At 40.3% G+C, this 13,787-nt stretch overlaps 1 protein-coding gene across 1 annotated transcript in view; it reads left to right on the plus strand.

Annotated features, from left to right (window-relative positions):
• The first annotated feature begins 4,209 nt into the window (after positions 1–4,209).
• LOC119186866 (uncharacterized) overlaps positions 4,210–13,787 on the plus strand; it is a 221,925-nt gene continuing 212,347 nt past the window's right edge. Inside the window, exon 1 of the mRNA XM_075869532.1 lies at positions 4,210–4,241. The gene's annotated coding sequence lies outside the window, so the exon portion shown is untranslated. The remainder of the gene's footprint in view (positions 4,242–13,787) is intronic.

The raw sequence follows: 13,787 nt of genomic DNA on the forward strand, positions 1-13,787 counted from the left end.
CATTCTGCGTATCGCTTGAGGAACACAGTTGGTATATCATCGGGACTACTCGACATTTCGTATCTAATAAGAGTAGCAGCAGCTGAAATACCACTTCCCTAGCTATTTCAACTGTTTTCATTGAAGCAGTAAAAGCAATTAGGTCTTCTTCCGTACTTGCTTTAGTTTCTGGCAGGTTAAATACAAACTTAAAAAAATGATTGAAATGGTTTGCTATCGTATCTTTCTTATGTTATCACTACCAACATGTATTTCGTTGACTACTTCTTTCCTATCGCTAAAATACCTCCAGAATTTCTCCGGCGAAGATCTAAGAAAATCACCTTGAGTTTTTTCAGAGAATGTTTTTTTTTAGCCAAAGCGTGTTAAGATCAATTTTTAGATTTTTCGGAGCCACTGGCGACTTCCTCTTTTTACGCAGTCTCTTATTTTTCTTTTCATATGAATTATATCTCGGGTGATTCATGGACTTCTTTGTTTTACTTTTTTAACACGTGATAGAACATAATTGTTTATGCAGTAACTTACAACACATTTCAATTCTTGCCATAGCTCTTCTACTGATTTCAAGCCTCGAAGTTTTCTAATCGGACCTCCTAATAGTCAAGAATTGAAGTATCGTTGGCCCTAGCATAGTTTTTAAGCTTTACTTGTGTACAGCTCTTCACATATCGCGTTGCTCGAACAGGAAGCTCAAGACAGATCATCCTGTGATCCGATATACCATCTTCCACCGTCACTTTGTAATCATTCTAATTATTCGATAGGAACACCAAGTCTAGTAACGACCTAGTAAGGCCCACCAATATAAATGAAAAGGACCCGGTGCTGCGACAATCCATTGCTTCTGCGTTCTAAGTAAAACTTTTTTTTCTTTATATTAGTGCCGGATGACGTCATATCTCATGGAACGGCTCAAGACAGAAGACTGTCGTCTTTTGACGTCCTTAGCAGGGAGCACGGAAATACTCGGCCATTTTGTTTATATTACTCACTTACTTGATTACATGAATAAAGAAGCAAATTTTTGTTACATACATTCCATCAATCGGAATATAAACGTGTTTACACCAATAAATATTTCTTCAAATGGCGTTAGAGCCATCAAGGTGAACTTTGTAATGTTTACGTACTGTGCATACTTAGAAAGCATAAAATCATTTGTTACAATATGACATTCAATATACAATATTATTATGTGCACTTCCTGCATTATGCGATATATCTGAAAGACATGCGCGATAAACATATTGGAAGAAGTTCAATGTTTAAACTTTTGCGCAGCATTTTAGTAATTGTAGTAGAGCACGCGCATAGACAAGTGACCCCTGCAGGGGCATCTGCTTATGTAGGAGTTTAGCCTCTAGAGGCATCGTAGAAATCAGACAACGTGGATTTTGAGCAACCTATGACATCTTGTCATGCTTGACTTCACCTGCGAAAAGGAGATGCTCGGGTATGAACCCAACGCCGAGTAATTGAATTTGTAAGCCACCTTGCCCAAGAGAACACACAGATTTCGTAAAGCAGGAAGCACCCGGAGATGGAACCACCGGGGAAGAATGGGCAGTTGCCTTACTATTTTATATTGTTAAACAGAAGGGTGCACAAACATGGAAAATAAAAAAGTGAATGCACCACAAGTGCCATGTATTAATAAAATAATTATCAACCTACTCAGCTGTCTGTCATTAAAATACCTTTTAGCGTTCGTTCCCTTCAAGCACATTGATACAGAGGACTTTTGTTTTGAGAACGAAAATACTAATAGAGAGTAGTCTGCTGAATTGCCTGTTAAAAAGCCTGCTATATTGACTCCATCGAAAGCCCTAAGGAAGAACTTGCGCTCGTGTAAATTCCAGGGGAGAGGGGGGGGCTAGAATACTTGCGAATGACCTAGGCATGCAACTCCTCTCCTCCCAGCTGTTGGAACATATCGAATAGTGGAAATTATATCTGTCACAAAAGTTTCAAGGAAAAAATATGCTCATCCGGCGTTACTGTGTGACGAGAAATTAACCATAATTGTACCTAAACAAGACGATTTTTAAATAGCAAATGCAAATTATATTGGGCATATTCACAAATATTTGACATGCTTCATTTGTTCAGCGTAGTTTATAGCATTCGGAATGACACGTCATAAGATAACGTACGTAAAAAAATTAACATGCCCTGGAACTATTTCCTGCGCTCCGCTCATTCATAGTGAGGCTCTCGTTCCTGCAAATTCGATGCATTAAGCCAGGTGTTTTCAAATAATTTATGGCACAATGTCCGTTGGCAGTCTGCCTCAGAGTTATTAGATCATATGATTGAATAACTCTGGTTTGCCTGGGTGGGCCGCTGCCTCTTTTGGATTCAGTTTACAATCCCACAACACCTGAGTAAGCATTGTGGTTGAACTGTAACACACTACACTTTGCACTCTCGTAGACGTCGGAGCTCGGGATTTGGGGCAACAGCTAGAGGTGGTCGAGTGAATCGAGAGAGCTCTCGCTCGCCAAACGCGCAGGGACACATCTGACGGTACCCAGGGACGATCGCCTCGTGGAGAACGTTAGGTTCCCCGGCGTAAGCGTCGAGACGCAACTTGATGACTGCATATATTCGGGTTGTAAGAGGGCCCTGTGTGGCAGCCTGCTACCTCCACCGGTGCTTTAATAAAGTTCACTTCTCTCTCTCTCTCTTTCTCTCAAACAAGCTGGTCTTTGGAAACCATGCTATCATCCATTAGGTGGTACGAAATCTTCCTCTCAACCACTCCTGATGCTGCTTTCATGAATTCATACTTCGCTCGGTTCAAGCTACATTACCTTGCAGCAAAGTTCAAAAGCAAGAATATATATATATATATATATATATATATATATATATATATATATATATATATATATATATATATATATATATATATATATATATATATACAAACAGACACGCAACTGAGATGCTACCGAACTCACTTTGCTTGCACCAAAAACAAATGCTAGTAATAAAGGTTACTAAGGTGTATCAAGGAGATTTCATTAGTGGCACGCGGAACAACAAAGGGGGGTTCAGCAGAATCAATCTTTTTTGCCCTGATCACTTTTAAAATTCATGCTTTAGGCGAACAAATTTTTTCTCTGTAGCTTCTTGGCTGTGATTGCGCCGTCGTGATAGAGCAGCTTTTTAGGAACACATTTTAGTATGTGCAGGAGTGCGTCAAGATACATTTGTAAGACGTATTTCAGTCTCAGAAGTAAAAAAAGTACTTCCTGTGTGTACCGATTATATTCCGTTCGCGTGCACTGTATTGCTATCACATGAGCTTTTTCGTTTCGCATGAAAGACAGCTGGCCTGATTCTTAGGCGAAAATTATACTTTCAATTCTGTATGTACAGTAACCCCCATATAGCTGTTTCTGTTCAGCAGAGCGGTGCAATGCTGATCACTGATGCATGAGTCAAATTTCGGAACACCCGTGTCGGGCTGCACTGGCACTTCGGTCGGTGACAGAGAAGTCAACAGGCATTGGGAGATATGGTGACACCGGACCACAATTGTTGGTACCTACCAACACACTGCGGGATTGACCGAGACACAGCAGCACTTCGCGAGGCTAGACAAACTGCCGCGTATCGTAATAAGACACGTACTACGACAAAATAGCTTAACCACATGCGCCATGACACAACATCCTTGCGATAATAAAATAAAAGGACCACCTCACCAAATAGCACATTTGCTATTCGAAAAGTCGACATACCTAGAAGGTAAAGTTAGAATAATTTTAATTGTTTGAGCACCTCAAAATATTCAATGTCCTATATGAGGGCTCTAGAACACGAGGCTCGGGGATTTGTTTTCAGCGGCCCGGCCCACACACACCTGTATTCGTACCATTGTATATCGTTTTTTTATTAGGTATATTAGCTAGCCATACAGAGGCGACTGGTTTCAATTAGGTATTTTTGAGTCACTCCATGTGGCCACAGTTTGTTGTGTAGCATTCTAGGTTACAGGCTTCTAGGTTACATCAATAACCGCTGTCACTCTTGATATGTTTTTCAAAAGCGTATTTGAAATCACAATCAGAATTAAACGACTAAGGTCAAATACTGAAAAGGTGCTCTTCTGATGGCAACATTAGCTGACATTTTCTTCGAGTGGCCGTCCCAGCCTCCTCCTTCAATTTTAAAAACCAGCCTCGTGCTATTAATCTGCTAAGTTTCGAAGCTGTGGCATCCAAGCGGAGGTGAGTAAGAGATCCCTGCTTTAATGCATGCGCTTTCGGCTATTCTGCTTTTTCTAAGACCCATGGCTACCTTAATTAATCCATTGGAATGCGATGTTTATTTATTCAGAAACATGTAAACTGAAAATCATTCAGAGACGCTTTGTCGAGCAGCCTTTGACGCTTTTATGAAATCACTCATAGGGCAACACTTAAAACTGGCGTGTGAAGGGCAGTATTTAAGACACCTCTATTGTAGTTCCCAACTCATGTACTGTTTCTGCAAATTATTTTTTAATATAAAACCCTCTGAATTTTGTGGTATCACTGTTTTTGCTTCAGGTGCGCCACAGACAGCTTCGCTGATTTTAAGAAGCGAGATACGCGTTTTCCAGCAGTATGTAATGCAGTTTGGCGATACTCCAAAAGATCTTTCTCTCAGGCGAATGTTTTCGTAATGAACGAGGGAGAATGAGAAGGGAGAACGCTGCAGGGTCAAGACATAATTCAGGTATGTTTATGTCGAAGCTGTTCAGGAAACCGCGCCTTGTGAGTTGATTGCAGAAGGCTATCATCATAAGCAAGTTTGTGCCGTGGAACTCAATTGAATTGTGTTACTCACGCTCCATTGAAAATTTAAAAGGCAACCCCAAGCCTAACAACTGGCTGCGAAGCGATGTCGGCGAGCCGAAGACACGGCCTCCGTGAATCCTATTGTTTTACGTACTCGTTCTACCAAACAAACTTCATAAGTAAGACCTGTTCCCATATTAGAGAAGACGAAATTCACCGACGGATGCGAGAAAACTTCTAAGTGAGAAAAAGCCTACGTGAACAACGACCGTTCCAAAGATTTGTGAGAGGTGCGAACGCTTGGTTCAGTGTGGTCGAGAACCAATGGTTGATAGCTATGCGTGTGGCTGCATGACATAAAAGTGAAGACTTTTTTTGTCGAGAACATATCTGTGTAGAGACATGAAAGGTTTTGTTTTATCTCACTTTCTGCAATTCGACAAAAAATCACGAATCTAGTAGGCGGAGAAAAGCGCCCGAACCCTAAAGTGCCAACCGAAATTCTTTACACGTTACGTTAACTTCTGAATTTTAGAAACCGCTCATGAAAAAGTAACAGCTGCCCCCCGACCAATTGTTCAATAATCCAGCTGTTACACTGTTTTCGCTAAAGCGTCTTCTAGTGGTACTCGCAAGCAGTGAAAGTGTATTCAACCATTTGTATTTCTTTAAACAGGGGTACTCGATGCCTTCACCATATCAGCGATACCTTAAACAGTATCAGAGTGACAACGCTTGCATTGTTGCCGGCATTGTCGTCGTGTCCAAAAGTATGAAGTAGCGTAGAAGACACAGTGTAACGGAACTCAGCCATGGTCGTTTTTTTGGTGTAGTCAGCCACTCTTTCTGTTTTATGGTATCTCAATGTTTTCGGCCCTCCAATTTTGTGCGAAGACCTCGCACTAAACGTTTAACAGTGGTATACACACTGCTCCTGTCCATACACTTAAGTTAACACGTTTTGTGCACACTGTGCACATCTCTGCCGATAATGAACATGTAATTCTCATTGAGGCCCACGAATTTACTACAACAGAGCCAAGTATGGTCAACAAAAGTCGACAACAGGTCAACTGCATGTCTAACGTTAGTGATTTTTATTTGTAGCATTTCTGCTTCATAGTGTGCTTAACATTTGTTGTATCAATAAATATGCGCCTACGCACTGACGATTCAAAAATAAAAACCTATAGAGCTTCAACACCACATTGGCTTCTTCGGATAAAGACATGTTTCGTTAGTTAACTGTAAAATATCATAGAGTGCGTTTATATTGGTCAATAACCTATATGAAAGGGCAGTGATTCGGTCGTTTATGCTTTCTATCCTCCGGCACCTTTGTGCCACTGTTGTACCCAGATAAAACTTAACCTCGAATACCACTTACCACTAAATATTGCGGGAAAATTCAATCTAGACATATACTTCAAATCCAAAGAATTGGTAGCCGAATTAGTCTCATGAAAGAAATTTGTTTGCCTAAAGGAACCTGCAGATTTTCGTCACTAAAGAAGACACTGCTCCATGAATTTGGCATTTCCTCAGTTTTGAGAGGACCTTAAATATGGTGGCTTGCACTGAAGACTAACTATATTGCTAAGCTCATGAACAGCCAACCCTGTAGGATGTGCGGAACAGGGCTACCTTATTTGAAGATGGTAGGTTGTAAAACCTTGAATGTGTGGCGCACAACACACTAGGAAATTTCATTAAACTGCTTTCTTTAAATAATCATTTATCAAGATCTTCGAATCGGTATTTGTTTGTATATTCCTTTATTTATTTATTTATTTATACTCTTTCTGGTCATTTTTGTCCCCTTATACTGTATTTCTTGTCTTTATTTCACATTTCTTTACCGTTTCTCGCTTGTTATATGTTTATTTTTCCCCTCTCTCTTTCTTTGTCATTCTTTGAGTTTAAAATTTTATTTCTCTTTCTTGATTTGTGTATTTTTATTTGTTCAATTTTTACTTTCTACAAGTGATGCTTTTCTCTATTTCCTACTCTTTCTCCGCTTCTTCTTACCCTCACATGCCAACCTTTCATTTACTTTCTTTCTTTTTTACCTTTGTTCATTTTCTTTTGCTTTCTTTTGACCCCTTGTTATTACACCATGTAAGGCTATGCTACCTTCTGTCAGCGTAACTTTATAGCCGAGTGGTTGAGACGCTGGCCTCCGGATCATAGGTGCGTGGTTTTGAATTCCTCAATCCAGTGAAGTATTTTTTGATAGCGAGCATTTTATGGCCGTGATTAGCGGTCGCGTTTGCGGTCATAATTAAGGGATATGTGCGATAGATTTAGTGTATATGCCACTACTCAACACTGGTCCAAAAAAATTAAGGCAGCAGTTAATCGAACAAATGATGTGCCAAGGAACGCTCATCGTCATATTATAGAACAAACATCATGCACGAATGTGTGAAAATATTTTGCAAAGTATCATTACACACAGCTTTCACAAAAAAAATCACGGCTTATGCATAGTGAATGATGATGAATGAGTGAAGCAGAAAGATTATTAGGTGTTACCGTAAATCATCCATGAAATTTATTACTCACATATATAAATGTGTGGCATAACGGTTGATATTTTTATAAATTGTTTATTAGCCATAATTGGTGTGTCGTGTTCAGTTCTGAATTTCGTTTCGCCTTCTTCAGTACTGCTTTGTGGTATCGTATATAGCCTGACGTTGACAAAGCCGAGGCCTGTGCACGTTCATTTGAGGGTCCTTGGTTGTTTCCAGTAATAATAAATGCATCGTAGAGTTTATCAAGACGCCACCTATTGCAAAACACAGTCGTTATCCTCATGCCTTATTGTGGGTACCATAGATATGCTTTGCTGCCATGGCAGAAACAGAATGTGTAGTCTGGAACGTGCTTGTTCTTCATTGTCATCAGTGTAACCATCATCGTCATGACGTATAGTTGGTGCCTTGCATGTTTGGCACCGTTATGGCAAAAATAGAGAGTGTGCTTGTTTGTTTGTTTGATTGTTTGTTTGCTTGCTTCCCTGGACTCATGGCTCACACCGACTCGGGGGGATTGGCCAAAAAAGCGTAGTGCGTTTTTCTGTGAGCATTATAACAATGTGTAAGACTAAATTTATAATATAATATGACATATGTAAGAAAAACTGCATAAAAAGAGAGCAAACAAAAAAGGGGAAAGTTAACTAGAGAAATTTTGCTATTTCAGTTGTTGTGATTACCACTCAGCTGCATTTACTTCTTCTCATCATTTACAATTTTTTGGATACTAAATCATATTTATTTGATTGAAGATCATAATTGGATACGTTTAGATGCCTGAATATAATCGCAAATGGCATTGAAAGCATCCCCGCGGTAATGTCTCAAAAATGAGGCACCAAAGTTTTGTGCAGTTTCCGCCGTCCATGTGACGCCTATTTTCAAAACGGAATAAATAGAACTCTTTTCCTAAGAATCGCGTATCGGCGACAATACAAAAAATAATGATCAATTGATTTTATTTCTTCGCAGAATGCTCAAAGGGTTTATATTGTCTAACCACTTCTGTGTACTACAGGTTTACGGGAGGGGGGGGGAAGACGACGTGGAAATTTGGTAATTAAAACTGCAAGCTTTCTGAACTGAGTTTAGTGGCCTCGTCATGGAAACTTGAGCTGGCTATATTCTGTCCAAGTAGTTACTTTTTCTATTATATTACCGCATATTGCTGATTTTCGATATCTTATTGTTGTAATATATTCAACTTCTGGCAATACGGATAAAATTGGGCCATCAAGCGTGGCTCGTGCTAAAGAATCGGCATGTTCATTCCATCTCAATCCACAATGTCCTGGAACCCACAGTAACCTGGGCAGCCTCAAGTGCGGTGGTACTAATGCTCTGACTGTCCTTGGAATTCGAAAGATCTCAGAAGCTGTCAGAGGTGCCCTAACTGAAAGAGGATCCGTTATTATGACTTCGTTGTTTTGATTCAACGGAAGTTTTCGAAGAGCTAAAATAATCGCCACGAGCTCAGCTTCAAAAACTACTAAAGTCAGGCAGTCTCACGGAGAAGGACCAGTCAAGCGAATCAAAGGCAATGCCTACACCTGCCTTCTGATTATTTACTGAAGCATCTGTGGCTATTATATTTTTAGTTTCGGCATGCCTCAAGTAATCAAATATGTAATTTAAAATTTGAGAGATCGTAACTTGGTATTTTGGTGGGAAATATCTACACATTTCTTTATAACATTACTATTCGAGTCATTAGTCTAAATTACATTTATAATGTTCACATTTATACATTGTAGTTTTTCGTACAAACAATATCTGGGGTATGTGAAACCGTGGTCAATGAGCAAGAAAGAAGGCGTATGGATTTGAGATAAAAGCATATTGAGATCTTCTTGCCGGTAAGCTATAACATTTTAAAAGTTCTTGTACTGTCAAAATACAAAATGGACAAAGTAGTGTAGGAAAACGCGCTTCCTGGTACAGTACATTGATAGCCAGAAGCCTAGGGAGTCCCAGACACATTCGCCCTGCTTCTCGCTCAAAGACAACTAGAAGTTTTGCTTTACAAGCAGGGCCACCCGAGAATAGTATGCATCCAAATTTTATGATAGGGTGCATGTACATCTTGTACGACATTATCAAGGTCTGCCTCTGTAACCCGTATTTATGGTTACATAGCTTGAGCAGTACGCCGGAGGCCCGTTGTGCCTTTGTAGTTATATACTCTGTGTGGACACCAGTTAAGTTTTTCATTATAAAAGATTCCCAAATATTTTATGAAGTGTACTTGGTGGATGGGTTCTAACTTATATAGAATTGAAATTGAAATTGAGCCTGCGAACAGAAACACCAAGAGTTCTTTTGTTGACACTTAACGATAATGAAATCGAGTGCAACCAAATTTACAACATCCTAAGATATTTTTGTAATTGAGGTTGTAGTGAGTAAATATCACAATCAGCAGCAAAGAATGTGGTGTCATCAGTATAACTGTAGACAGAATTGTTTTTAATAAAGCATTAAATAACACTGGAGATAAGACTACTCCTTGGGAACTCCACAAGTTTGTTTTATTATTAAAGAACATCTTTGACGCAGAAGAATTCTCTTGATTTTAAAAGTTCTGCCACCCACTCAATAAAATATTGTGGGAATTTTAATCTATTTAGCATATTTAACAAAAGAAAGTTCCCCACATTTTCATACGCCTTTGCTATGTCAAGTGTTACTAGAGCAGTATATTGCCTTCTTTTTCGAGCGAGCAGTATTCGGCTCTCTAAATCAGCATGGACACACCAAACATAGAAATTACTACGCAAGCCGATTTGGTTCGGTTTCATTACTAAATTTTCTGCCATACATATCCTCTCTACTAGAATGACCATGTTAGTTGTTAGAGAGATAGGTCTGATCATATTGATTGTAAACCCTACTCTTGGCTTTTTTAGTATAGGAATGACCATTGCTGTCCTCCAATCCTGCGGACCAATGAGTTTTTAAGGAGTACCTTGTAACATTTGAGACGTCATTGGGCGATAAATTAAAACGTTTTTATCATGGAAAGTATGATTCTATCTGGGCCAGGAGCCACACAGGGTGACGTTTAATCACACTGGATACTTCAGTCTGTGTCACTTCGTCAAAGTCAGACTTTGTCGGAGACTTGTGCCAGTTGTTTGGCACGACTGAGGTAAATCTGCTTTTCAGACCTTTACCGATTGCCTCTAAGGTTGTGGTCATTTCTTGCGCCAGCAGATTATCATAAGCTGCATTTACTGGTGAGGGCAAGATTTTCCGAGCTCTTATATATTAGAACAGTGCTTTCATATGTTTAGGCTTCGATAGGTAATCCTAATGTCTTTTGACATATTCTTGCTTAGCTTGAGCTACCGTTCTTTCAAAGCCCGTTGCAATGAATTTATAATCTGCCCAGTTTTGGGGGGGACTGATTATGTAAGAGCTGCTTCCAAGCTGCCTGACATCGTCGGGGCTCTCTTGTACATTCATCATTCCACCATGCAATGGCTATATGCCTTTTTGTGGATTCAACAGTAAGTTCCGCTCTTTTGTAGGCTCTTTTAATGACTGCATTTACCTTCAGTGCTTTTGTATCATCGCTCTCTTCCGAATGAAAAGCCAACGCTGACTTCAGTATATTCTTAAGTTTTGTGTAATTTATGAATACTCGTAAAAGTGAACATGGTGGAATTATCAGGGAAGAAATTTCAAAACTTATCGGTAAGCGGTCACTGTTGGCGCCACAGTCCAGCTCTTTCTAAGAAGAAGCAGTGATAGCCGAACTGACGAAATTTAATCTGAGGCCGACCTGAAGTGATTACAAATCAATGTCGGGTTCTGACGTTAAGTCACGTCATGTCATTAGCCATCGTCCACTCCCACAAGCATTTTCGACTCAGATCAGTTCTAAAACCCCTAATTGTGTGGTGGGAATTGAAGTGCCCAACTTAACCTTTGTTCTTGCACTAAGACCTCGTAGATAGATCCAAACTTTGCGTGTCTTGAACTCCATCCGGAAAATATATATAACTAGGGTGAAAAGACTGCAGTTTGGTAATGTAATGTCTACTGCCAAAAGTTCGCATTCTGATGACGTGTGTTTGTATGAACATTTGACTTTCATACTATTTCTGTCATCAATAAAGAAAGCTAGAACCCCACCACTCGATAAACGGTCTAGTCAAAAAGACCGGAAAATATTTAACTGAAGCAAATTATGTAGATATAGCCTTGTCTCTTGAAATGCTATATTATCAGGCGTGAATTTAGAAGTCAAGTATACCAAATCCGTAGATGCAGAATAAATATATCGGTAATTCTATTGTAGAATATTAAGCGACCCTATGGTTTAGAAAGAGCTGCTGCTGCTACAACTTTATTTAAAATGCCTTTTTTTAAGTCTCTATTCGAAAGGCTCTCCTTTCCCTTCAGATACATTTCTTCTTTGTCTGTTTTGGTGAGTTAGTTTTCATTGACAAAGAGGATCCAGATCGCTTCAGTGACCTAGGGTCCAAAACCATATCTTCTGAATCGATTGTATGTGCATACTTATCCTTACTTTGGCTTTGGATCCCACTGCAGAGGGTCCTGCATACGGAGAATACGATGATGCGATGTCATATTCCTCAATTCGGCTTTGAATGCCTACTGCAGGGGGTCCTGTAGACGAATAATACGATGGCGCAGTTTAAGAATAAACATCAAATATTGGTCGTGAACTCTCAAGATGATTGGATATCAGGCCTGACTCTCCCGGTGTACCAAGTATTTTTTTGGTGATCTGGTTAGCCAGAATTTGAGATAGGGAATCACAAAGGCTAGAAGCCAGTCGTTTTGTGGCCTTTCGAGAGCCTTTTCTACGACCTCCGCGATATTCAGGGAAATCAACCCATTCATTTTCAAGATATGCCGTGCTGCAACACTGGCATACCCCTGAGTTCTGGCATCTATTTCCTCTATGGTTTCTCGTCGCGAACAGCGCCTACGCCCTATAAATTTAAGAATTTATATTTCTCGGGCCTTAGCTTGGCGATTGAGACTATTCGCACAGTGTTGTTCATTGCAGAGACAACATTTCTGTTCTTTACCTTTGCAGTAATTCGCCTTGTAGTTGTCACCACATACCCGGCATCTGAGTGCTGACCTGAATCCTTTAACAGTGTGACCATATCACCAGCACTTCGTAAACAGGAGTGGTCGTAGTGATAGTTTCACTCTGTATATTAGTGGCCACGCCTTGATTTCGCTTGGGAGATTCGCTTCAGCAATGATTACAATTACTGACTCAGTCGGAATCTCCTGCTTCTCTACAAATCGTGCACACCTATAAACGGAAATTGCAACGTTATAAGCAAACATATCAAATACGTAAATGGGCTCAAGTTAACAATGGCGCCACGCACAATACCTTTCACACATGCCAGATGCGGGGGAATAAAGGCGCTCACTGGACTGGTCGCAAACATCGTGCACTTTAGTAAGTCTTGGACACAGAGCTGATCAGATTAAAACAGAATGCCACCTCTGCTGAACTGGCGGACCTCTGTAATGCTGGGAAGTAAGCCGTAGTCGCGCTAAGCTCCACCTGGACCATTTTCTGATTCTTCATCCGAATGAAGCCATGATTGCTTGAAACTAGGACCACAGGAACTGCGGGGATGTTGTTGCACAGAAACTGATCCAACGGTTTCTCCTGTGGTGGAAGAGAAACAGACCAGAGGAAATACCCTGGTCTAGTTGAAGAAAATGGCATCTGCGTGCACTTTCTAGCGCTAAAAGCGCTTACTTAGATGTAAAAGCACTATGAGAACACCTCACAAAGACAATTCAACCTCAGCAACAACACAAACTTTGGCCAAAACCCCGGTACAAGCACGGCCAGGTACCCTCACCACGGATGAATGTCTTCGACCCTCCTTTGAGAAGAATGTTCTTCTTCCCAATAGAGTGTGTCTAAAATGCACTTCTTGATCGTCATCACCGTGGAACTGTTTTTGACTGAATGAAAAGCGTTCCATGAATAAAGTTGTCTGTCAATCCCACAGCGATCGTCTATGGAGTTCGTTGACAGCCTTTGTAATCATAACCCTGGCTAGCGGTGACGTAATATGTTTGCGTAGCAAGGACACATGCTAACACAGAAAATATATACCAAAATAAAACAAATATGTTCATATTGCGTCATCAGTTAGGTTTGTTTTGTAATCAGTCACTTAGCAATCTCAAACATATAGTTACGGGGTTGGTGACATATGTACAATATGCATTTACAGGGAAAAAACCACAGGCAAAAGTCCCAATGGTTGATTCGCACACTCACGTGCCTGTCAAGTGCTTGTGTCCTTCTTTCTTTACTTCATTTCCCTAACAGGACCCCCGGTCGTTGAAGCACCGTCTCAGCATGAGTCCGAAGAAGTGAGACAGAAGTAGGGTTTCATGCGCAAAACTTGCACAATGTCAACAAGTGACGAACTTGGTG

This window comes from Rhipicephalus microplus, chromosome 7 (genome assembly GCF_043290135.1).
Source record: "Rhipicephalus microplus isolate Deutch F79 chromosome 7, USDA_Rmic, whole genome shotgun sequence".
In the NCBI taxonomy this organism is placed as follows: Eukaryota; Metazoa; Arthropoda; class Arachnida; order Ixodida; family Ixodidae; genus Rhipicephalus; species Rhipicephalus microplus.